This window comes from Hippocampus bargibanti, linkage group LG01 (assembly GCF_051943395.1).
Source record: "Hippocampus bargibanti isolate YZ-2025 linkage group LG01, ASM5194339v1, whole genome shotgun sequence".
In the NCBI taxonomy this organism is placed as follows: Eukaryota; Metazoa; Chordata; class Actinopteri; order Syngnathiformes; family Syngnathidae; genus Hippocampus; species Hippocampus bargibanti.
This window is the reverse complement of record NC_142734.1, coordinates 11,537,335-11,564,270: the sequence shown is the minus strand read 5'-3', so window position 1 is coordinate 11,564,270 and position 26,936 is coordinate 11,537,335. Positions and strand designations below refer to the sequence as shown.

At 46.7% G+C, this 26,936-nt stretch overlaps 1 protein-coding gene across 1 annotated transcript in view; it reads right to left on the bottom strand.

Moving 5' to 3' along the window:
* The window catches only part of LOC148903084 (ERC protein 2-like), a 189,666-nt gene that overhangs the window by 40,097 nt on the left and 122,633 nt on the right, over positions 1–26,936 (bottom strand). The gene's annotated exons all lie outside the window — the stretch shown is intronic.

Below are 26,936 nucleotides of genomic sequence, written 5' to 3'. Positions count from 1 at the left end.
ATGGGAGCGGCGTTCGAAATCCACGCTGCCGTAGCTTGACGAGCACGCCGGCTCGCTTCCCCCTCCTACGCCGGCGTCTCAAAGCTTCGTACAGAGCTGCTACGCCGATCGCGAGCAGCCCGAAAAACCTTGTAGATTTTGGTGTGTCGGTGAAAATAGTCCAAGAGTGGATTCCCCAATGCTCAGTAACTCTTCCCTCGTGTAACTGAGTCGCGTAGGATTGCAAAAAACAAATGAAAATGACAAAACCAGGAACAATACTAGGGAGCGTGTGACCGAGGCTGCCATCCGCGGCGCCATCTTGGAAGAGGTCGCAAAATGACAACTTTCTTGTCGTCGTCGACATTTTGTGTCTCGAACAAAAGTTCCATGCGCTCCACGTAGGCTGACCATGATGCTATCTCGGGTTTAAACCCGTCCGGTCGTTGTGAAAAGTAAGCCATCTTACGTCACTATACTTTAGAGTAGGGCATCCGTGTTTGTTGTCCAGTCCAGTTTATTGTTTAGAGTAACACCCAGGTACTTGTAGGAGGTCACCCTCTCAATGTCCGAACCCTGGATGTTCAATGGTGCAGGTGACGATTGTTTCCTGCAGAAATCCACCACCAGCTCCTTGGTTTTGCCGGTGTTGATCTGGAGGTGATTCTGCTGGCACCAGTCCACAAAGTCCTTTGTCAGTCCCCTGTACTCCCTATCGTCTCCCTCTGTAATGAGGCCGACAATAGCTGAGTCGTCAGAGAACTTCTGAAGGTGGCAGGTTGGGGTGTTGTAGTTGAAGTCCGAGGTGTAGAGGGTGAAGAGGAATGGAGCCAGGACTGTTCCCTGCGGCGCTCCGGTGCTGCAGAGAAGCCTGTCCGACTCACAGTTCTTTACCCTCACGTACTGTGGCCTGTTTGTGAGGTAGTCTGTAATCCAGGATGTGAGGTGATGGTCGACTCCGGCATGCTGCAGTTTGTCCCCCAGTAGACTTGGCTGGATGGTGTTGAAGGCACTGGAGAAATCGAAGAATGTGATCCTCACCGTGCTCCCAGCATTCTCCAGGTGCAGCAACGCCGTATGGAGGAGGTAGATGATGGCATCCTCCACACCGATGCTGGGCTGGTAGGCAAACTGCAGCGGGTCCAGCGATGAGCTTGCCAGCGGTCGCAGGTGGGCGAGGACGAGTCTCTCCAGCGTCTTCATCAGGTGAGACGTCAGCGCCACCGGTCTGTAGCTGTTGAGCTCTTTGGGGTTGGCAATCTTGGGCACTGGGACCAGGCATGACGTTTTCCACAGCTGTGGAACTCTGCCCAGCTTCAGGCTCAGGTTGAACAAGTGCTGGACAATGTCACACAGCTGGTCGGAGCAGGTCTTGAGGAGTCGGGAACTGATGTCATCCGGACCTGCTGCCTTCCTCACCTGCATCCTCCTCAGTTGGTTCCTCACCTGCGCAGTTGTGACAGACAGGCAGGAACCAGGAGGCAGAGTGGCGGCTGAGGGTGTGGCAACGGTTGGGAGGGCAGATGTTGGTTGTGGAGAGCTGGTCGTGAGAGGGGGCAGGGAGGGTAAGGCCACAGTGAGAGTTGGTGCAGGTGCAGCTACAGGTGAAGTTGACGGTGGGCCGGGGGCGGCTGGCGTCTTGTCAAACCGATTGAAAAAGCGGTTGAGTTCATCTGCCCAGTCCTTGTCTTTTTCGTTCAATGTCACTGGGCTTTTGTGGCCTGAGATGTTTTTCAGGCCCTTCCAGACACCAGCGACATTGCTGGCTTGCAGCTGCTCCTCCATTTTCATCCTGTAGGCCTTCTTCCCCTCTCTGATCTTCCTCCTCAGTTGGATCTGCACGGCCTTCAGTTCCTCTCTGTTGCCCGACACAAAAGCCCTTTTCTTCTCCTTCAGGAGGACTTTTATGTCGGGATTAATCCATGGTTTGTTGTTGGCAAAACACCGCACAGTCCTGGTGGGTACGGTGTTTTGTTCACAAAAGTTTATTCCTTCTCCCCTAAAATTGACTTTTCCTCGTCGCCAGATGTGGCGTTTTATGTGACGAAGCAGACACACACGTTATCTTTAGAAAACTGTATTGACCGTGACTTGTTGCATCAGCCAACATGGGGAAGAGAGGGTGAACATTTACACACATGCGCAGTAGATGACAAACGTAAGGTACGGCAAGTCTGTGCGTCCAAACAACCTGAATATACCGTTGAGGTTAATACACTACAGTGTATTTTGAAACTTTTTCCAAATATAAGGTGCACCGTACTATAAGGCGCACCTTGAATGAATGAAAAAAAGTTTTCCAAATACAAGGCACACCACCTTATAAGGCGCTACATTAGTGTAGGCAATTTTAGAAAACTACGTATTTGTCCAAATTCTCATTGAACTTCCCTGGACCTACAGATGCCAAATAAAATTATAATTATAAAAACCTTGCCATTGCTTTTGCCCAAAAAGCACCAGAGGGTATAATCCTGAACAAAAGACAGTTAATTATGTTCTTTCATCTTTCAGTCCTCTTGACAAGTACACAAACAAGCATGCAAACAAGAAAAGGGCAAAGGTGGAGGAAAGGGATAATCCACATTGAGGCGTGCATGTAATGAAGGAAGAACCTCCTCACATGCATCGAGACAGGGATTACATCAGGTCTTTGATACACCCCCCAGTAATTGTCTGTGTACATTTTTTAACCAAGGTTTTGTGTGTGTGTGTGTCTGTGTGTGTGTGCGTGCATAAATTTGCTTTGTTGTTTAGGTTTCAGTTTAGTTTGTTACACTTAATCCCAAGGATGACACCCTCAATCCTGTGTGTCATACGGGACCTTTGTAGCAGCACTCAGGTAAGGAATTTGGTTTAGCACTTCACTCTCTCCATTTTCTGATATATGCAGGCACGCAGGCTGAAAAACATGCACGCACACGCACAGCCGCACACACACACACACACACGCACACACACGCACACACACACACACACACAGACACACACACACACACACACGCACACGCACACGCACACACACACACACACACACACACACACACACACACACACACACACACCTGTGTTTGGAGATGAGCGCATGTGTGTCAGGTAACACACCAAAGCAGAAGACATAAAGAACAACTCCTTTTTGTGTGTCAAGAAAAGCACACAATTCAAGCACTTCAGTGCGTGTGCGAGGAGGCAAGTGATGAGCGACTCAGAGCAGCAGGAAAAGAGCATCGCAAAGCACCTCGAAGGAAAACCCACAGCAATATATTGAGCCGTTCATTATCAGGTTGATCTTCACTGCTCATCAACTGTCAAGTCCCACTCCCTCACCCCGGTGCTTAAAGGGAATGTGATAAATATCCACATTACATCTTTCAGCAATTTTTCATACTGTTTCTGCCGGTCCACAATGAGAGCTCGGTACTCTTATTTGATCATTTCCTGCACGCCCACGAAGCGGAAGGAAATGGCTGATGTGCTCGTTCTGAAATTTATCAAATGCAATTAGTTTCCCACACAAATGAAAATGATTTAGAATTATTTAGTCTGCAATGGCATGTCGGAAACAAGGCAAGATTAGAAGAGACAGAATAGCAATCATCTGGCCACGGATTGTTTCCTAGTTATGAGGGCCATGCACATGGGTAAAATGCAGCAGCATGCGCACAGACACACTGACACACACAAATACTCACACAAACACACACACTCACTCACTCACTCACTCACTCACTCACTCACTCACACACACACACACACACACACACACACACACACACACACACACACACACACACACACACACACACACACACACACACACACACACACACACACAAACAAATTACAGCAAAGCCAATGATTACCTAAGCAAGCGGTGTAGTCCTAAAGGAATGCCTGCTGTGAAACAAACCAGTTCCAGATAGCGGCTTTGCAAACGAACAAGGGGAAGAAAAAACAGAGTGTACAAACTCGCAAGTCGACTGTGTCAGAGAAATCATGGTGAGAAATAATTAGGAGGTTAAAACAACATAACCGCATGTTTGGGTTCTCAGTTCATTTGCACTGCTGAGCAGACAGTAAACTCACTAATAAAACACAATGCCTTGTTGGAGACTAAAGATGAGCACACTTCTCTGTGTGTAGGTGCTGCATTTTTAGTAATGTTTGAGCAAAACTCCAATGAGTTGGGTGTAACGTGTCACAAAGGTTTGTAATGGATTAATTGAATTCCTTAAAAGATTCCTCAATTTAAAAGCATGCATACATGGGAGAATTGTCACGACACTCGAGGCTAGAAGGCAGGACTCGAGTGACGAAGGAAGGTGGAAAGGTTGGATCCGAAGTACACAGCGAGACAGATATTCAGGAGCAAAAGTCTTTACTGAGACACGCATGCAACATAACAAACTGGGGAAGGTGAGTGACGGCAACTAACAATGGCAGACCTGACAGCAAGGTAGTCGCGAGGGTAGCTTCCGGAATTCTCCGACGGAGACGGTAATGTGCGATCGGCATAGCATATATAGTCAGAAGGCACTATCAGTAAATGACAAACAGCTGGGGGGGGCGCTGGGGGCTAAGGAGCTGGTTTCCACTGGCTTGAGGAGGGAAACGTGGAATACGGGGTGGATCCGCATGATGGGTGGCAACCGGAGACCGGGCTGAGGATGGCCTCGATGGGGAAGGGACCCGTGAAGCGTGGGCCCAGTTTGGCTTAAGTCCCTGCTAGCCGAAGGTCCCTCGTGGACAGCCAAACCTCCTGCCCGACCTGGTAGATGGGTGCCGGACGACAGTCGGCGACCCGCTGGTTCCGGGACGCCGTGCGTGACAGGGCGTCCCTGGTCTCCTTCCAGACTCGGTGGGCCCGTCTCAGGTGATGTTCGATAGACGGGACCTCCACCTGGCCCTCCTGGGTGGGAAACAGAGGCGGCTGATAGCCACAGGCAGACATGAACGGGGACCGACCTGTGGCTGTGGAGACCAGGGAGTTGTGGGCGTACTCCACCAAGGGTAAGTGAAGGGCGCACGACGCCGGGTTGTGGAGGCACAGGAGGGCCGCCTCCAGGTCCTGCTTCTTCCTCTCCGTCTGTCCGTTGCTCTGGGGATGGTATCCAGACGACAGGCTCGCCGACGCCCCTAGGGACCGACAGAAACGCTTCCATACCTTGGACACGAACTGTGGTCCCCGGTCCGACACGATGTTCGTCGGAATCCCGTGGAGACGGACGACGTGGTTAACCAGGAGTTGAGCCGTCTCGATGGCGGACGGCAACCTGGTTAACGGGACAAAGTGGGCCGACTTGGAGAATCGGTCTACTACGGTGAGGACGACCGTCTTGCCACGGGAGGGGGGGAGGCCTGTCACGAAGTCAACGGAGATGTGGGACCAGGGTCTGGATGGTACCGGTAGAGGCTGGAGAAGTCCTGCCGGGGGCTGGTGGGAGGCTTTCCCACGGGCGTAGGTCGGGCAGGCTTTCACGAAGATGGTGATGTCCCTCCTGAACCTCGGCCACCAGAACCGTTGGGCGATGAGTTGGATCGTCCTGTTGACCCCCGGGTGACAGGCTATCTTGGAGGGCTACCCCCAGATGAGCACCTCAGCGCGTAGAGAAGGGGGGACGAACAGGCGATCCGTGGGACAGCCCCTGGGGATGGGGGCCGTCCCCTGGGCTTGCTGAACATTCCTCTCAACTTCCCACCTCAGGGCGCCCAGGATGCGCTGGGCCGGCAGGATTTTGACGGTGATCTCCTCCCTTTCTGCCTGCTCATGAATGTGGGATAGGGCATCGGGCTTGGTGTCCTGCGACCCTGGGCAATAGGTGAGAGAAAAGTTGAAACGGGTGAGGAAGAGTGACCATCGGGCCTGTCCTGAGTTAAGTCTCTTGGCAGACCGGATGGCCGCCAGGTTTTTATGATCTGTGTAGACGGTGAAGGGGTGTTTCGCTCCCTCAAGCCAGTGTCTCCATTCCTGCAGAGCCAGGACGACCGCCAGCAGTTCCCGGTTGCCGACGTCATAATTAGCTTCGGCGGGGCTGAGTCGGCGGGAGAAACAGGCGCATGGGAGTAGCTTCTGGTCAGTGGGAGAGCGCTGGGACAGGACGGCCCCTATTCCGGACTTGTCTGCATCAACCTCGACCGCAAACGGGAGGTCCGGGTCGGGATGATGCAGGACAGGGGGATTGGTGAAGGCTAGACGGAGGCGGTTGAACGCCCCCTCAGCGTCGGGCGTCCACCTAAAGGGAACCTTGGTGGATGTGAGGTTAGTGAGGGGGAGTGCCTTCTGACTATACCCGCGAATGAAGCGGCGGTAGAAGTTGGCAAACCCCAGAAACCGCTGGAGCTGCTTGCGCGTCTTCGGCCATTCTACCACCGCTTTAGTTTTGGCGGGGTCGGCCCTGAGCTGCCCCTGCTCCACGACGAACCCTAGAAAAGACAGAGAGCGGACATGGAACTCGCACTTCTCTGCCTTCACGTAGAGCCGGTCTTGCAGGAGCCGCACCAGGATCCGTCGGACGTGTTGCCGGTGCTCCTCTGCAGTACGAGAAAAAATGAGAATGTCATCAAGGTATACAAAAACAAAAACATTGAGGAAGTCACTGAGCACATCATTGATTAGATTTTGGAAGACGGCTGGCACGTTCGTGAGTCCGAACGGCATCACCAGGTACTCAAAATGCCCTAATGGCGTCTTGAATGCTGTTTTCCATTCATCTCCCTCACGGATACGGACCAGATGGTAAGCGCTACGGAGGTCCAATTTAGATAAAATTGTAGCTGACTGAAGGGGCGCGAAGGCTGAGTCCATGAGGGGGAGAGGGTATTTGTTACGGATGGTGATGTCGTTCAGACCCCGGTAATCGACACACGGGCGCAGGGATCCGTCCTTCTCATCAATAAAGAAGAACCCTGCGGCCAGCGGAGAACGTGACGGGCGAATGAGTCCCGCCGCCAGGGAGGAGTCTATATAAGTTCTCAGGGCTTCTCGTTCCGGTTGGGAGATATGAAACAGTTTGGAGTCCGGTAGTGGAGCCCCTGGCTGCAGTTCGAGGGCACAGTCATACGGTCGGTGGGGCGGCAGGGATTGGGCGTTGTCCTTGCTGAACACCTCCCGCAGGTCGTGGTAGCATTGCGGCACACCCTTGAGGCCGATGGCCTCGGGCGGGCCACCGCGGGAGGGGTCTCGCCCTGCCGTTGCCGACCGCAGGCAGTTGGCGTAGCAGTAGGGGCTCCAGCCCTGAATGGTGGGGCCCTCCCAGGAAATGGACGGGTCATGGGTATTGAGCCAAGGGAGTCCCAATACCAACGGCGCGTTCCGGGAGGGCATAAAAGTCGGCCGTCAAGATCGACGATCTCCTTATGGGGAAGGAGATCGATCAGTTTACAGCCCAATGAGTCAGCCAGCTGGGGATCGATGATACACCTGTCGGCCCCCGAGTCCACTAGCGCCCGCACGGTTTGGGAGCTGGAAGGGCCAGTTAATTTGCTGTCCAGCTCCAACCGCGTAACGGGGGTCGTGGACTTGGCCTCCAGAGGTCGCCGTTACGACGGGGACTTGCCGGGGTCGGAGGTCTTAGGCTGGGGGCCTTGGGTGCGGTCGTTCCCTCCAGGCGCCGCACGCGCTCGCTGCCGGGTGTGGTCGTCCTGGGCCGGCTTCGGGGCTCGTTGGGCCGCCGGCCGCTCTGCTCCCTCTGCCGCTCCCGAAGACGGTGATCCAGGCCGATGACCAGGTCGTCGAAGGTGGTGCCAGCGTCGCGGGTCGCCAACTCGTCCTTGAGATCGGCGTTCAAACCGCGACGAAACACCCCCCTCAACGCTCTGTCGCTGTAGCCGCTGCCGCCGGCCTGGATGCGGAAGGCGACGGATTATTCCGCGGCCGAACGGGCCCCTTGGACGCAGTCGAGGAGTCGCCCCTCAGCTTCGACCTCCGTCACCGGATGATGGAAGACCCGGCGTATCTCTGCGACGAAGTCCGGGTACGAGGCGCACAGCTCCGGTCGGGACTCCCGGACGGCCAGCACCCAGGTCTCGGCTTCTCCCGTGAGCAGGCTGGTAATGAAGGCTACCCTAGCCTCATCACTAACGTAAGCGTATGGTTGTTGCTCAAACACGAGCGTGCACTGCATTAAAAACTGAGCGCAGCGCCCGGTTTCACCTGCGCAACGTGAGGGAAGAGGTAGCTGTAGAGCGCGCCTACTCAGGGGCGGGGAGGACTGGGCTGTGAGGGCGGTGAGGCGTGTCTCGACCGTCTCGAAGCGTTGTGGTAATTTGGCGGACTTCCGCGATGGCTCGGGCCAGCTAGCTCGAACGCTCCGACTGCATGGTAAGGGCGGCGAGGAATCTGTCTTCGCCGGCGGGATCCATGGGTGGTCGGAGAATTATGTCACGACACTCGAGGCTAGAAGGCAGGACTCGAGTGACGAAGGAAGGTGGGAAGGTTGGATCCGAAGTACACGGCGAGACAGATATTCAGGAGCAAAAGTCTTTACTGAGACACGCATGCAACATAACAAACTGGGGAAGGTGAGTGACGGCAACTAACAATGGCAGACCTGACAGCAAGGTAGTCGCGAGGGTAGCTTCCGGAATTCTCCGACGGAGACGGTAATGTGCGATCGGCATAGCATATATAGTCAGAAGGCACTATCAGTAAATGACAAACAGCTGTGGGAGCCCAGGTGAGTGATGATGGGAGAGGCCATAAGCATGAGTAAGGAGGAAATAATGTGCCAAGGACAGAAAATGTCCAAATTATGTCACCCTTTCACACAGATGCAAAAGTGTAACACATGCGTGGCAAAGCTGATTGTGATTCCTCAACTGGTTCTCAAAGACAGACACACTCACTTTTATTGAACATACGGTAACAAAAAATAGCAAGCAAAAGCACAATTTAGATAACCTGCCATTGGCATTTACTGACATGCAGAGTGGCTAACGCTTTAGCCAGTAACCAGCCAAATTTACATTCTGATTTGTTGACTTTCACACTGCTCAGCAGGCCGGACTCACCTTGAAAAGACATTCATCCATTAAAACCTGCAGATATATAGTGTGGAATTGTAAGGGTGGTGACCTCTAAAGAGACAAAAATAATCCCTGCACCTCGCCTTTGGGAAATATGCACGAAGCATACACACATACTAAAAAAATATTATGTTGCTACTTTGAGGATTTCAGTGATTGCGGCGATGGTCTGAAATACAACCCACACAATAAAACGAGGGACACCTGTATTAATTAGCTTGAATGAGTCCAGTGTCAAACTGTTTGCAAATACACTCAATAAATTCCTCCTCGTTAATCCATCCATCATAGTGGGATCAAGGCAGCACAAGGCAAGGAGGAGAGGGCAACAGAAATAATGAGGCTGACAAATGAAATGCAGGAAAGAAAGGCTCAACTCTGGTATGCCATCTTCACAATCTGATGTGAGAGACCCCTTGAAATTGGACTCAGGTGTAGTGGGCTGCCGTCAAAGCCATTCCCCACATTAGGTCTCTGGAATCTCACATAAACAAATTACAAAAAAATACATTCTCTGTAAAAGACTAGCTGGGCATTCCCCAACTGTGCAGTGAAACATGAGTGGGGCCCTGTTTATGTGTGCGACAGACTGTTTATGTTGTCCACCATTCCTATTCCATCAAATGGGGAGCACATCGGACCTCTTACAGCTTCATTCCTCTACTACCTGAATGATATGAAAAAAATATACAAATGTTCTTGTGCTGAACAGTTAATTTACATTTATTCAAGTTTAAACTTGTAATATCACCATTCACCACTAGACAGCATATATGAAGTGGCATTTGTGATCAGTTTTGGTGGATAGTAAACCGTAACCTGACATTGAAGCAGATGGCGATACAACTGGCAAGGAAAACATTGATTTATTTTGATTGACAGAATCATAGTTTTTCTACAACCTTAAATATCAGAGTCAATAATAATAATAAGAAGAAAGGAGCGTCAGCGCAGAGCGCCGATGCGTATGTGGAACTGTTGCGGCTTGGAATTGAAGCAGATTTATGTGGAACAGGAGATGTGAGACAATCTCTTTTCGTCAATGGATGCTACAGCTGCGTGTTTGCTTTCAACATTTAGCTTGTAGTTGACATGCACATTCCACCATGATGTCCCTGATCCACTGGTGGAAAGACACTTTGATCTTCTCCTCTTTCATCTAGAACTGTTTCATCATTCTGTGTCATCACAAAGAGGGTACAGCAAGTCCTGAAGAATGAATGTCTCTCTGTGTCTTTGTTTTGTCATATTGTCTCTATGCTGTCATATTATTTGTTATTTAGTTTTTTTTTGTTCTTTTGACTTCAAGACGGCGCCGCGAGAGTGGCTGCCTTTCCAGCAGCTCATGTATTTCGTTTTTCTACTTTCATTCCTTTCATCACTTTGCTGCTGTGAAATGTAAATTTCTCCACTGTGAGACTAATAAAGACATATCCAATCCAATCCAGTCCAATATTGGTCACTTAGACACACACACATACATACACGAGCACGCACACACACGCACACACACACACATACACGCACACACACACAGACACACGCAAACAAACACAAACACAAACACACACGCACGCAAACACCCACACACAAACTAAATGAAGTTATTCAAGTCTACTGTAAATTTCAAACGGATAAAAAAAGCAAGAAACAACATGTAAAAAATGATGGAAAAAATCAATTGAGATGAGAATCCTTTTAAGCTAGAGAATCATAAAGTATTCCTTAAAAAAAACCCTTATTCATTTGAATAGTCTCATTTGGCTGATTGCCCTGTTTTATTTGTGTCTAAATAAAAATATGAAATTCTTCCTTTCTGCTGCTATTGAGCCAGACAATCGCAGACAATCTTGAAGCCAGACAGACACCCGCAATGAGTGATGCTATTCTAACGTGAGTCGTGCGAGTAAGAGGATCACCCGGCAGTGGATCCAGCATAGCTGCCGGGATGAAGCTGTGCAGCGGATGCACTCTGACAGGTGAAACCTCCACGAGTTACTACACTGAAGTGACACATGATGGCACAATGGTACCTATTGATGACTGCTCCAAGATTTGAATCAGTTATGCCCATTTCTGCGCCTCCGCGACATATGAATGTAGCTCATGTCCACTTCTGCCATATTTAGGCAGTCTGCTTTTTTTCATATATTATCCATTTAGTGCATTTTTGGCCACAACATTCATCAAGGTGTGCTGAGTGTGCTGAGCGGTTGCGCCTTTCGGCAGCATGAATATGCCAGTACTGTTTTTGAATGGGAGGAATGTCGGAGCCATTTGACTGTCATCGCTGCACAGCTCTGGAGCGATTGTGCTTTTTTGGTGCCTGTAATGGGCAGCACCTTCATAGCCCCACTTTATTCAGCGGAAAGGTGAGTGCTGTTGGACAGTCTGCGGTTGGATAAATGCATCGCTTGAGGAGCCCGCGATGAGAAGAAAGGAGCGTCAGAGCAGAGCGCCGATGCGTATGTGGAACTGTCGCGCATTGGAATTGAAGCGGATTTATGTGGGACAGGAGATGTGCGACAATGTCTTTTTGTCAATGGATGCTACAGCTTCGTGTTTGCTTTCAACATTTAGCTTGTAGTTGTCATGGTTTGCAAGGTGGTGATGGCAGAGGGTTGTGTTTGACAAATTGTATTAAAATAAAGTCAGCAGGAACAAAATGTAAAATATCAAAATCATCTGAACAGAAAAAAAATTAAGTATCAAAAGAAAACCAAGATTAAAAGTCCGCCAAGATGAAACAAACATGCACACATGCATATAACATGCATCAACAGCAATCAATGACATTCAACAAACAATGACCCGACACTGGATGGTCGTGCCGGGAGTCCTTTTAAGTGTCACTGATTAAAACGACCAGCACCTGCGAGGCTGCAGGCAGGGCTGACGTCTCTACCCGTTGGTCGCCAATCCGAACGTGGCAGTCCGCCACTGATCGGGGCCGACCAGCACCTATGCAGGTGCATGCGGGGCCGACAGCGCCACCCGTTGGTCGCCAACTAGATCATGACAGTACCCCCCACCCCTTCAAGGGACTGTGGTGGACAATGGTGGAGACGGAAACCGCTGCCTCTCCAGCATACGATGGGCGGCGGCCCGATGGGAACGGGACTGGACCTGACGTGGACGTGGGCGCGGAACGGATCGTCGTGGGCGTGAGTGCGATCCCTCTCGCACGTTCACGCGTTATTTGATCCAAGATGGCGCCGCGGATGGCAGCCTCGGTCACACGCTCCCTAGTATTGTTCCTGGTTTTGTCATTTTCATTTGTTTTTTGCGATCCTACGCGACTCAGTTACACGAGGGAAGAGTTACTGAGCATTGGGGAATCCACTCTTGGACTATTTTCACCGACACACCAAAATCTACAAGGTTTTTCGGGGCTGCTCGCGAGCGGCGTAGCAGCTCTGTACGGAGCTTTGAGACGCCGGCGTAGGAGGGGGAAGCGAGCCGGCGTTCTCGTCAAGCTTCGGCAGCGTGGATTTCGAACGCCGCTCCCATCGATCCACCTCGCTAATCTACGCTCACTACCAAACAAGATGGACGAACTTCTGCTTCTCACAAAGACCAATAAAACGTTCGCCCGCTCTGCTGCGCTGTGCTTCACTGAGACTTGGCTCAGTGACCGCCACCCGGACTCCGCGCTACACCTACCCGGATTCCGTCTCCTTCGGGCCGACCGTGATACGGAGCAATCGGGGAAATCCAAAGGCGGTGGACTATGCTTCTACATCAATGAAGAATGGTGCACCGATGTCACGATGCTCGACGCACACTGCAGCCCTGGTTTGGAATCGCTGTCTCTCAACTGCAAGCCATTCTACTCGCCACGTGAGTTCGCTTCCTTTATTCTCGTTGCCGTGTACATCGCGCCACAAGCTAATGCTAACGCGTGTATACAAACGCTAGCGGACCATGTAAACCATCTCGAACTGAAATATCCAGAATCACCCCTGATCATTTTGGGCGATTTTAATCAAACACGTTTAAACCGTGAACTTCCCAAATATAAGCAGCATATTGACTGTTTTCCCAGAGGAGAAAGCATTCTAGATCATTGTTACACAGCACTCAAAGGCGCATACCGGTCTGTTGCGCATGCAGCATTGGGTCTTTCTGACCACTATTTAATCCACTTAATTCCCACATACAAACAGAAACTTAAATGTGTAAAACCGGTAGTCAAGACAGTTAAAACATGGACAGATGAAGCAAAGTTAACGCTACAAGAATGCTTAGACTGCACTGATTGGAGCGTCTTTGAAACTTCAACGGGCACATTGGATGAATACACAGACACTGTAACATCATACATCAGTTTCTGTGAGGACATGTGTGTACCAACAAAGTCCTTCTGCTCATCCAACAACAACAAGCCATGGTTCACTCCCAAACTCAGGCAGCTTAGGAAAGAGAAAGAATCCGCATTTAAAAGCGGTGATCGAGCAGTTTACAAACTCGCCCGAAACAGGCTGACGAAGGAAATTAACATTGCAAAGAAACGTTATGCGGAGAGGCTTAACAAACAGTTCTCCGCTAACGACTCTGCATCGGTGTGGAATGGCCTGAAAGCAATAACAAATTATCGTTTACCTTCCCCCCAAGCAGTGTACAACAATGGTATGGCTGATGAGTTAAATACATACTTTTGCCGATTTGAAAAGGACACCCCCATTTCCCCGGTCTGCCCACCATTACCAGAAACTACCGTATCTCCGCCCTCTGCCCTACAGATCCACGAACTGGACGTTAGACGGCTCTTCAAGCAGCAGAAGATCAAGAAAGCTGCAGGACCTGACAGAGTGTCCCCCTCCTGCCTGAGAGTCTGCGCTGACCAGCTGGCTCCGGTCTTCACACAAATCTTCAACAGATCCCTGGAGCAGTGTGAAGTCCCATCCTGCTTCAAACAGTCTACTATCGTCCCAGTTCCAAAGAAACCAGCACCCTCGGGATTGAACGACTATAGACCTGTCGCTCTGACGTCTGTGGTCATGAAGTCCTTTGAACGCCTCGTGCTGAACCACCTAAAGAACATCACCGGACCTCTGCTAGATCCTCTTCAGTTTGCCTACCGGGCAAACAGGTCTGTGGAGGATGCAGTCAACATTGGACTGCATCACATCCTCGACCACCTTGACAACACAGGAACCTACGCAAGGATCCTGTTTGTGGACTACAGCTCTGCGTTCAATACCATCATCCCAGAACTCCTCATCCCCAAACTTCTCCAGCTTGGTGTGTCCCCCACGATCTGCCAGTGGACCCTCAGCTTCCTGACAGGACGGACACAACAGGTCAGACTGGGAAATATATCATCCACAACACGAACCACGAGCACTGGAGCCCCGCAGGGATGCGTCCTCTCTCCATTGCTCTTCTCTCTCTACACAAACGACTGCACCTCAACGCACCCAGCTGTCAAATTCATAAAGTTCGCAGACGACACCACGGTCATCGGTCTCATCAAAGACGGCGACGAGTCTGCGTACCGACAACAAGTGGAGCAGCTGGAGCTCTGGTGCAGCCATCACAACCTGGAGCTGAACACGCTCAAGACAGTTGAGATGATCGTGGACTTCAGGAAACATCCATCACCACAGCTACCCCTCACACTATCCAACTGCCTGGTGTCAACCGTTGAGACCTTCAAGTTCCTGGGAATCACAGTCTCCCAGGACATGAAGTGGGAGGTCAACACCAACTCTATCCTGAAAAAGGCCCAACAGAGAATGTACTTCCTGAGGCTGCTAAAGAAGCATGGCCTGCCACAGGAGGTGCTGCAACATTTCTACACGGCTGTCATCGAATCCATCCTGTGTTCTTCCATCACCGTTTGGTTCGGGGCCGCCACAAAAATGGACAAAATCCGACTTCAACGGACAGTTAGGACGGCGGAAAAAATCATTGGCACCGCCCTACCCACTCTCGAGGACTTGCACACTGCAAGAATCCAAACTAGGGCGCGGAAAATCCTACTGGACCCTCCGCACCCTGCCCACCACCTTTTCCAGCTACTCCCCTCAGGCAGGCGCTACCGATCCATGCGCACCAAATCCAGCAGACATTTAAACAGCTTCTTCCCCCAAGCCATTAACTCTTTGAACTCTTTCAACAGTAGCTAAAATGGAACTGTATAGTGCCACTTAGCAGTTTTTTTTTTGGACAACGATACTAGTGCAGCGTGTTCTACCGAAAACAAATTCCTTGTGTGTTCTACATACTTGGCAATAAAGATGATTCTGATTCTGATTATAAGTGCCTTGTATATTGGGTCCGAGAGGACAGTAATTTAATCTGTGCTGGATGTCATGCACATTAGCATATTTGACAATAAAACTGACTTTGACTTTTGCACCATAACAGCCTATTTTGCCCACAGTGTCATTGATGATAGATTGCAACAAATTGAATTATTCTGCAGACAGCACAAGAAAACAGACAAAACCATGACTGTTTATGTTTCACACAGATCAACCACAGTCAGTGACCCTAAACTGTTTAATGGCGACTGAGAGAAGAACGCAAACAGATTAAAACTTAAATTCAGCTGCATTAAAAAAAAAGTGGAAGCTTGCGAATGAACAACCAGCCAGGGGAAAGTACTGGAATTCATTCTAATCTGAACATTCTGATCTACTTTGGACATTAAACCCTGGAGGTACACGCCAAAGCCGTGATATAGCGTCGGAACCAAGATTCATGGAGTTTTTTTTACATCGAACATTTGAAATCTCTACGTCGTCTAACTTCAGCTTCTACTCACGAACTAGTCCAAAATCAGTTTTCAAAGGCAAGTATCCTGTCCAAGATGGGTGGGTGGATGAGTTTATGCGAGTATGTGAGGCTGTATATACACTCAAGATTAATGACCAGTTAATTAGGGTGCTAGGATTATGCACAATGCATGTAAGTCCCACTCTGCCAAAAATATATTGAAAATAAAATGATTTAAAGACAAGGAGGAAACCTATTAGGGAGGCTGCCAAGGCATGCACAGCAACACTAAGGTAGCTAGGGATTTCTGGTGCTGGTGATATCTATCTATCTATCTATCTATCTATCTATCTATCTATCTATCTATCTATCTATCTATCTATCTATCTATCTATCTATCTATCTATCTATCTATCTATCTATCTATCTATCAATCAATCAATCGATCAATCAATCAATCAATCAATCAGTCAGTCAGTCTGTCTGTCTGTCTGGATAGATGGACAGATGGATAGATAGATAGATAGATAGATAGATAGATAGATAGATAGATAGATAGATAGATAGATAGATAGATAGATAGATAGAGTGTGTGTGTGTGTGTGTGTGTGTGTGTGTGTGTGTGTGTGTGTGTGTGTGTGTGTGTGTGTGTGTGTGTGTGTGTGTGTGTGTGTGTGTGTGTGTGTGCGTGTGCGTGAGTGTATATGTCATGCCCTTGTTTATGACAATACTAGCACACCAAAGACACATTCCTTTTGTGTTCTCCACACTTGGTCAAGAAAGATGATTCTGATTCAGATTCTTCAACTTCTTTTTTATTGTACACGAGAGACAAATTCCTTTTGTGTTCTCCACACTTGGTCAAGAAAGATGATTCTGATTCAGATTCTTCAACTTCTTTTTTATTAATAATTTAGTAATAATTTTTTAAATCTCAAATTATTGAATTCTTCTAACCATTGATGTGGTAACATCCACAATACCATCTAACTGGCTTTACATAATCTCACCACTATTTATTAAAACAAGCGGGATATCTCCTCAAATAACATCTGTTTTTATCATTTTATATGCATCTGTGGCTAAAAAAGTGGAGAATCTCTTTCATTCAGTACTCGCCCGTAAAGTCAATAGAAGTCATGGCAATCCGCGACTTTCTTGACAATCACACAATTTTTGGTAGGGTGATTGTATTGGATTGAACTATTGTATAGTTCAGTCATGTTTTGCTGCGTTGCTCAGTGGGCCTTTGGCCAGATGTGAAGTTGTGCGGTATTTTTAGTGCTTTTACTTGCCTGTGCTGAGCGGTGAGTCAGGCACACAAACGATGTCTGTGGAAAATGAATTGATGTGCCGTGATTCCTTTTTCATTTGCTTCTGCCTTTAAATCCCATTCCCTCCCTCAATCAGTCGTCCTTTGGCAAATGACTTTTCCTGTTGAGATATAATCCCTCTGACCCTCACACCATCCCACTGAGCATTCTTCTTTGCACTCTGCACATTTTTTTCTGACATGCACACATGCACGTGCCCACACACACAGAAACACCGGCTTCCTAGTGGTGCCTCCACAAGTGTGAGGATCGCCTCAAGGAAGGCCTTTTATGTGCTGCCATATCCATAAACTCACAAAACACACTTGTAATCCAGTCAGGATTTTTCTTTTGACTTCCCTTTCTTGAAGTGTCCTTCACAAATGCACATGCACACACATGTACTGCATAGTTCAAAATCCAAACAGCATTTACATTGGTCGTACCGAAGAAATCCCAAAATACTAACCACTTTATTCCATGGTTGCATAACCACTTTGTGTGAATTATGATCATGATGTCCAGAATGAATCAAGTGAATGTTTTGTCTACAAGCTACTGTTTGCGCGCATCCACTTTTTTTACAGTTCAATACTTAAAGTGTACCAGCAATGCATTTTGAGGTATTAATGGAGAAACGGAAAAATACAGTGGGGCCTCGGTTTACGAACACCTTGCCTTACGAAATCTTTGGTTCACAAGCGTTAAATTTATGAAAATTAAACCTTAGATTAAGCACTACTTTTCGGGGCCGCCCCACCACGGCTGGCGGAGTAATCTTCGGCGGAAGAACACCAAAGCACACGACCGAACAGCGCCCCAGCCGGCCTACCTTTCCACACCCCCTTTATCTGAATGCACACGTCGATCATCTTCACGGATTTTTTACAGAAACTTTTGTTGTTATGGGACCAAAAAAGACCCCACCAAAGGCTCTTTGACCGATTTCATGCGGCTCTTCAAGGGCTTTCACGTGACAAGGGTCGAAAATGTGTTGGCGCTGGCGCTTCCATTTGTCACGTGCGGATAGACAGTAGGGGGCGGGGTCGCACCTCCCCGCTTCCACACTTGCTGTCAACCCCCTCATCGACAGACACTGTGTATTTATACGGGTCGCGGTCATCTCGCTGGTGCCGGATTATTGATGTTCACCTTGTATCTCGCCCATATCCTGTCTTTTTCAGCTTCGGTGCGTGTGTTGATACGGTCCGAGTTTTTTCCCCCCCGCGTCCCGTAAATGTCTGCCTTCATTCAGGATTGTGCCTATTTTTACACCACCGCCAGTTAGTTTATTTCTTACGATTACGCTGGTTCACCTGTTTTTGGACCAGCGCCATTTGTTATGTTAATAAACACCCTGCAATGATCTTCTGTCTCTGTCGCCTGCTTGGGGATCCAAACATCCCACTTCGTTTCGAAGAGTCCATTACTTTTTGCCTCGTTCGGAACGTGACACCATTCATTCATGTACTGTATTTTCACAACCACAGGGCGCGCTGCACATTTTGGAGGACATTTAAGACTTACAGTCCTGAAAATACGGTAGCAAGCTCTGTTGCTCGTCGTGCATGCAACGTTCGTGTGTGCATGGTCGTGTATGTGTGTGTGTTCGTGTCTGCGCATGCGTGTGTCTGCATGTGTGTATGCGTCCGCACATTGTGAGTTTGTGTGTGTATGTATGTGCGTGTGCGTGCACGCGTGTGCGTGTGGCTCTTTGCAGTAACATAATAAAAAAATGGCTCCTCATCTCTGACTGGTTGGCCACCCCTGGTCTGGGGCAATAGAAGAGGTTGATTCTGTCTGAAGTCTGAACCCCATTCCATCAAGCCATCAACGACCATCACAAAGGTAAATTAAACAACTTTATTTTACAGTACAGTTTATTTCTTTAATTACAGTCCTTATGAAATGTGATTCCTTTCAAACAGCAATTCTCTCCGAACTGCCACTCCATTCCATCAAGCCATCAACGATCATCACAAAGGTAAATAAAATGACTTTATTATACAGTGCAGTGTATTTATTTCATTACAATAAAATATCACAGTTATTATACATAGAATAAGGTATAATGTCTGTAGTGTTAAGGCTTATTTAGTTGAAAATTATATTTCATGGAGACCTGGGAACAGATTATTCTCATTTTAATGGTTTCCTATGGGAAATTATTTTTTGGGATACACACTTTTCGCCTTACACACCTTACCAATTAAGTGCGCAAGCCAAGGTCCCACTGTATTATAGAATTTGACGAAAATGGAGTGGTCCCATTTTTTTGTCTCGTCTTTTATTTGCCAAAATAATACCTCTGTTTCAGTGTGATGTACGCCAAAATTCTTTGGAATTAATGCAATGTCTAATCATTGACTGGGCTGAAACAGAGGTTAAGTTCAAACAAATCCATGAAAAGGTGGATTTGAAACTGCTGAACTGCATATATATATTCTGTACTCTCCATTACTCTATCGCAAGAAATGCAATAAAAACAGGAGTAAACCTGCCTGTCTCTTAAGGCTGCCAACGACACTTCCTCCACCAAACCCTCCTCTGTTTGCTTCTCCTGAAAAGAAAAACAAACAAGAAAAAAAACGGTCTTGTCTGTCCTTATTCCTTTTAATGGATCTGCCTTCGAAGAAAATGAACGTCATACACAAAAGTCTAACTGGTTGTGACACAAGGATGTAAATATTAGGCATATGAATTCCAAGTTTAATGCAGTGATGAAAGAACATTAATTATAGTTAAATAACAACGGAAAGTGGCAGAGCAAAATGACATTAGGTAGAGTAGGAATTTTTAAACTGTTGTGTTTCGAATTGTTTTTTTGTAAAAGTGTCTCTTTGAAACTGCCGTTTTCTGCCACTTTCACGTTGGTCTTGGTGGAAAGCTTGCAAAGATACTTTGCCGTGTGTGCAATCAGCGGGGAAGCAGGTGCAATCTACACTCATCTGTTGGACTTTGTGGGTGTTGGTGCTGCTACGTCCTGAGTGCAATATGCCCTTCGGCGTGGGACCTAAAGATTGAACGTGCTACCGGTGGCCGCAGTGCATTCTTTCTGAATTTAATGTCAGTCTACATGTCTTCAATTCCAGCTATGGCCTTCCAGAGTGGAGTTTGGATGTTCTCCCCGTGTCTATGTGAGTTTTCTACAGGTACTCCAGTTTCCTCCCACATTCCAAAAACATGCTGAATCAAAAAAATCGATCCCTAGGCATAACTATGGGTTTAAATGTCTTTTGTCTACATGTGACCTGCGATTGGCTGGCAACTGATTCAAAGTGTCCACTGCCCACTGCTCGAAGACAACTGAGATAGGAGGATCAGAAAAAGGATGGATGGATGATCAACGAGGCGGGACGCCATTTGACCTCACAAAATACTGTTGCGGACATCGGGATGAGGGATGGCTTCAGTTAGACACCTCGTCTGACCCACAGTCCACGGTGCACTGGTTAGTCAGCGAGTGCATTTTAAGTGCGCGTAGCCGCACACCAGAATATTAACAGCAAATAAAGATGGAAAGTCTAAATATCTCTAAAAGTCATGAAACAGGCAAATCACATTTAAACAGAGGCATGCTCAACCTCACATTCGCAAAGAAGTGGTTTTGTGGCATTTGCAACGTTTTGAATCAGCATGTCAGACAATGCAGGAGCAAAAATCTGTCGAGTGATGTGTGATATAATTTGAGAACAAATGACTCAAATTCAAAAATTTATGTGGGCAACAGGTCTCGTTTTCAGGAAATTGTTGTATCTGCCAATAGTTATTTGAGTGAATACAAAAATGGACAGGTTTCCCTTTGAACTGAGATGGGAGGCCAAAAATAAAATTTCCATGCCCAGGCTAAACTTCAGGTGCAAAAAAATTACATAAAACTTAACTATCCTTTCTAACCGAGTACAGTGATGCCTCTGCTTACAAACGCTTTAGCTAATGAACCTTTCACCTTACGAACATTACATTCGTGAGAATATAATCTTGGCATATGAACTATTTTTCGTGAAACACACGGAGCGCCACAATGGCTGGCGGACTAGTTTTCGGGGGAAGAACACCAAAACCACAATGCCGAACAGCGCCACTGTGTCTGTCGGACTACTTTTCCATAACTCCTTTCACTGAGTGCATACGTCGTTTGTCTTCAAGGATTTGTTATCACACTTTTGCTGTTATGGGACCAAAAAAGACCTCACCACAGACTTGTGTTCAGCCGAAGATGACACAAAACAAAATTACGGTCAAGCGGAAGAAGATCATCGAGAAACACGACCAAGGTATGCGTTTGTGTAACTTAGCGGCCCAGTACCAGTATGCAAAGTCGACAATTACTACTATCCTTCGGAACAAAGAAGCGATTAAAGGTGCCTGTCTTGCGGAAGGTGTTTCCGTGTTGTCTAAGAAACGGTCTCGGGCAAAAACTGTTAATTTGGATTAACGAAAAGCAGCTAGCCAGCGACAGCATGAGTGAAGAAATTATGGCTGAGAAAACTCGGCAAATTCACTCAGATATCATCAAGAGGCAACCTGGAAGTTAGTCATCTATAGAAGATTTCAAGGTTAGCCACGGATTGCTCGAGAACTTTAAGCGTCATACAGGGATTCACAGTGTCATTCGTCATAGTGAGGCAGCCAGTTCTGACGATAAAGCTGCTGAAGCTTACAAGGGATCATTCCTCAAGATGGTGGAAGAAGAAGGCTACGTTCCTCATCAAGTGTTTAATGCTGGTGAGACCGGCCTTTTTTGGAAAAAGATGCCTAATCAGACTTTCATTACACAGGAAGAGAAGTCCGTCCCTGGGCATAAGCCTATGAAAGATAGACGAACACTCCTTCCTACAGTCCTTATGGAATGTGACTCTCCCTCCCACCTCCTCCCACTCCATTCCATCAAGCCATCAACGACCATCACAAAGGTAAATAAAATGACTTTATTATACTGTAAGGTTTATTTCTTTAATTACTATACCATATCACATTTATTGTACATAAAATAAGGTATATTTTGTGTAGTTTTAAGGCTTATTAAGTAGAAAATTATATTTTATGGGGACCTGGGAACAGATTATTGTCATGTTAATGGTTTCCTATGGGACATTCATGTTTGGAAGACACAATTCTCACCTGACACACACTTTCTGGGCACCAATTAAGTTTGTAAGCCAATGTATCACTGTATTCTGGTCTGGGAGTATCCGTTCGAATAAAATCCTTTCCATGTCATCAGAAATTAACATGTGACGAATGGTTCCAATTAATAATAATCAGTCACGTGCGGTGAGGTTCATGGCTGATGAGGCACTGACGTCTCACAGTCAGATTTACAAACATATGAACTCCACAGAGTAGCTTATTAACCATTATATTGGCAACAGTTAATGTGTTTTTTTTTTAAATGTAATGGCGGCATTCTTTATATACTGTATACGAACTGTAGCATAGAAAAAAAGAATTAAAAAAATGTTATTATCGTGTTACCTTTACTTAGAAATGAAGTTCAAGTCTCTCTGTCTCAATGGAGATCAATGCCAGTGAAGAAAGTCGTCCTGGATCAGTCCTGTTCTGACTGTATGTTTTCAGTCTTTTGTGCGGAGAATGACCACTCCACTGATGCTGTAGCAACTGGAACAGTGAGCATGAGCTGGAGCAACTTTGTCGCTTCAGGAATAGTTTCAATAAGATCCTTCTTGGCCAAAAAGTTGAGAAGCTGTCCAGGAGATTTACATTCATCTCTCAGTGTGCGTTTGTGAGCTATACAGTCCGGTGTTGGTCTTCCTTTAATTAATATCTTCTGCTTCGATTGAAAGTCCAGTTTAGAAAATTCTTTCAATTTAGATATGTAATCCACCATTCTGAAAATAAGGCCAAGCAACACGAAAACATGACTGGATAGTTGCACTTAACTTTACTGCAGCTTACTGTCACTAATTCTATTATTCTGCAGCCGAGGAGTCTATAATCACCAGCGCCCCCTGTCATGAGGCAGGAGAACTGTGTGCCTCACCTATGCACACAGTTTTGATACAAATAAAATAAAATAAACAATGTAGTACAGTGTTTAGAATGTACAATGACTGTACATTATACACACCATCTAAACTGTAGAAATTTAGTTCATATACTAAAAGCTTTTGAATACTTTAATAATGATATGCAGAGAGACAGCAATGCGGTCTCACTGCAGAGCAAGCGAGCACAGTTAGCATAGTGATTGCGCAATCCATGGTGAAGCTCAGCCGGCTGGTGCCTCACTGCTCGTCTCTACTTAGTACAGTAAAGTCTCGTTATATCGATATATCGATAGTCCCGGTTATATCGATACTATTTCTATGCACGCACGGAGAAAATTACATGCAAACAGGGTCGGATATATCGATAGTCCCGGTTATATCGATATTTTTTCGGACTCCCTTGAATATCGATATAACGAGACTTTACTGTATTTGAACAGTAAAGGTGAAAATTCAGTGATTTTGAAAAAAAAAATCCAAAAATGGTGAAGTTAAATGAAAAAGAACGTTAAAGTACAAATCACTAAATAAATTTAATTTATTTTGTCATTTGACAATTCCATGATGACAGGTGAGGCAAAGCTTCCCCTGACTGCACGTCACTGGTAATAATACTAATAATAATAATAATAATAATAATACATTTTATTTTAAGCGCCTTTCAAAGCTCTCAAGGACACTTTACAGTCACAGACAAGCATAGATACTATAATAAATAAAATACAATTACAATTAGAATACAATAAATAAAATAAAATTACAAATAGAGAGAGCTACACAGAAGATGCAATTTTAATCAGGTGGGTTTTGAGATGGGATTTGAAGGTGGGAAGAGAATCGATGTTCCGAATGTTGGGAGGAAATGAGTTCCAGAGTTTGGGGGCAGAGCAGCTGAAAGCTCTGTCCCCCATCGTGTTGAGACGGGCAGGGGGGCACACAGAGGTGGAGGGAGGAAGAGGATCTGCGTGAACGAGAGGAAATAGAAATTTGAAGAAGGTACGATAGGTATGGGGGGGGAGGTTATGGATAGCTTTAAATGTATGAAGAAGAATTTTAAAGTTGATTCTATATTTGACCGGGAGCCAGTGGAGGATGGGGTGATGTGGTGAAAGGATGAGGTTATGTGATAATAAGTAATACCTGTCCATACTTTGCATTGCAAACAAAGACAAAATGGTCACAAGAAATATGTGAAGAACTGACTTTGCACTGACGCTTGGGTTTAAGTTATGACTTACATTTAGGGCTCTGCACTGCTGGTCATGGTTAAGATAATAAATCAAGAGTAATTCTTGGGAAGACAAAATGAGCAAAGGACTGACAAATATGCTATTTTTAAAAAAATGTCATTCATATTTATACTTGTGTTCACAGAAGGAATTGGAACGACACATGGCTGTAAATCAAGCAGCATGCATTTATTTGACCACCTTTTCTTGCAATATACTACCTCAGTAAATGCCATTTTCAACAAAGCAGCACAGCCAAGTGCAAACCCGACTGTTCATCTTTGGTGTAAAAATGGCAGCGATCACTTGGTGGGAGTGAGAACAGGTTTGCTCAATCGTCTTGCCAACTATCCATCCATCCATTCCATCCATTTTCCGTACCGCTTATTCTTCATTAGGGTCACGGGGGTGCTGGAGCCTATCCCAGCTGTCTTTGGGCACTAGGCAGGGGACACCTTGAATTGGTTGACAGCTAATTGCAGGGCACACAAAGACATACAACAGTCACTCTCAGACGCAGGGACAATTTGGAGTGTTTAATCTTCCTACAATTCATGTTTTTGGAATGTGGGAGGAAACCGGAGGACCCGGAAAAAACCCACGCGGGCCTGGGGAAAAACATGCACACTCCAGACAGGGAGGCCGGAGCAGGACGCGAGACGGCGACCACTGCACTGTGAAGCCGGCATGCTAACCATTCAACTACCAAACAATTTATGCCTTTCAAAGTACAACCCAATCAGTTTCCCAATAAGTTTAAAAAATGACTCAGAGGTCATTGTTTCTAAGTCAAAGGAAAGGTATACAAAAAAGCAGTAATGGTCCATTGTAATAGAAAAGACAATGATGTAGCTTTCTTTTATGTTCACTGACTCCACTGACTGGTTTTGTAGCACTTTCAGGGCGGTTTTGATAAACAGGAGCCCTCGGCCATGGGGTGAGCCAATCAGATTCAGGCTTCAAGCAAGCAAAACAATTTCCTTGACACCAACTTCAGCGCATTCCAGAATATTAAACAGCACTGCCAATCCCTTTCGCAATGAATGCACTTTGCGGCCTCCTCCACACACAAAGAAACACACGCAAGTGGAATAATTACGGATATACATAATGTGAACACACAAATGCTGCATTTAGTAAAAACATGGGCAAACATTTTCACTTGTTTGGGGCAGAACAAACCCTTCCCCACTTAAAAAAAAAACTCAACTTCTTTTCTTTCCATTCAAGACACAAAACTTCACAGGGGGATAAAAACAACTTTTCCAAAGAATCCATAAACACTGCTTCACTTTTTGGCCCCGATGTCTTGTTCACTTTTTTGCTCCACGTCTCCTCTAGTGTGCTCTCTGATAAAAAGGGCATCCTTATTTCCTCAGAGTAGGGGGGTGTCTTGGAGCCAAGAGAGTAAGCAACACCTCAGTAATCATCGGCGAGGCAAACGCAACCAACCAGCCAATCAGCATCTAGTGTTCTGACAAACATCCACATCCCTACCTGGATGCTCACAACAACTCTGCTAAAATTCCAATCTCAAGGCTCACATTGTGTTGAATACAAAGGGCGGCCTAAACATTGCGAGTCAAGGGAGCGTTTGTCAAAGAAAGCCTGGCGGCCTGCAGCACACATGCAATGTCCGTGCGGACACATGGAACCCTGGCTATTTCTCTGACTTTTTGGCTATCTATGCTGTCATCTCTGTTTGTTCATATTAGCGAGGGTTCACTCCGGGACAGGATATGGGGATTAGGTCTGGCCTTATTGCGCTGTAGCTACACACCACTAAATAGCTCCCATCTGTTCTTCCATTAAGGGTGGCTAACACATGTTAGCTGAGCTCGCATTGCACAGTGCCTGAAGAACAGCAGTGGATAGATGAACTGCACTGATATTGCTAGCCATAACACTACTCTGCGCTAAAGGCTAATGTGCCTGTCTTATTGTATTAGATATGGATAAGGATAACCAATACACACACGTACACGCACACAAGCACACACACACACACACACACACACACACACACACACACACACACACACACACACACACACACACACACACACACACACACACACACACACACACACACACACACACACATACACACTACCAGCATATCTGATCCAAGATAGTGTAGAAGCAGGCTAAGCCAAGACTCCTACATTTACCTAGAAGGGATATATAGCATAGATTTGAGAACTGCCGAAGGCAAAATTGGAGGTGGAAAGAAAAAGATGGAGAGATGGAAAGAGGTAGAATTGGAGCATTGTGGTCATGACGGTGAATCCCAACACTGCATGCCTTTGCGGCGCACATGGACTACATTACAGGCGGTGTCGACTGCTCGGGTACTGTAGGTCTGGCTCGGTAATGCTCTTGTGCACAAATACCCTAAACTAAACCTATCATGGCCACACTGTGGAAAGACAAATCATTTTCTCTGACACACTAACAGATTTGTAATCCCTCAAGCACCATGAGGGCAAAGTGCATAATGACTAAGTCACTGAGGTTCGAAAGAGAATCCGCTTGTGATGGTCCACCTGTGGATTATGAGTGGGAATTAATGAAATTCATTGGAAACTATGAGTAGAGGGAGCCGCCTGCTTTTCACTTCAGTTGGCACATACAAACATGGGCACCATTCTTCTCAG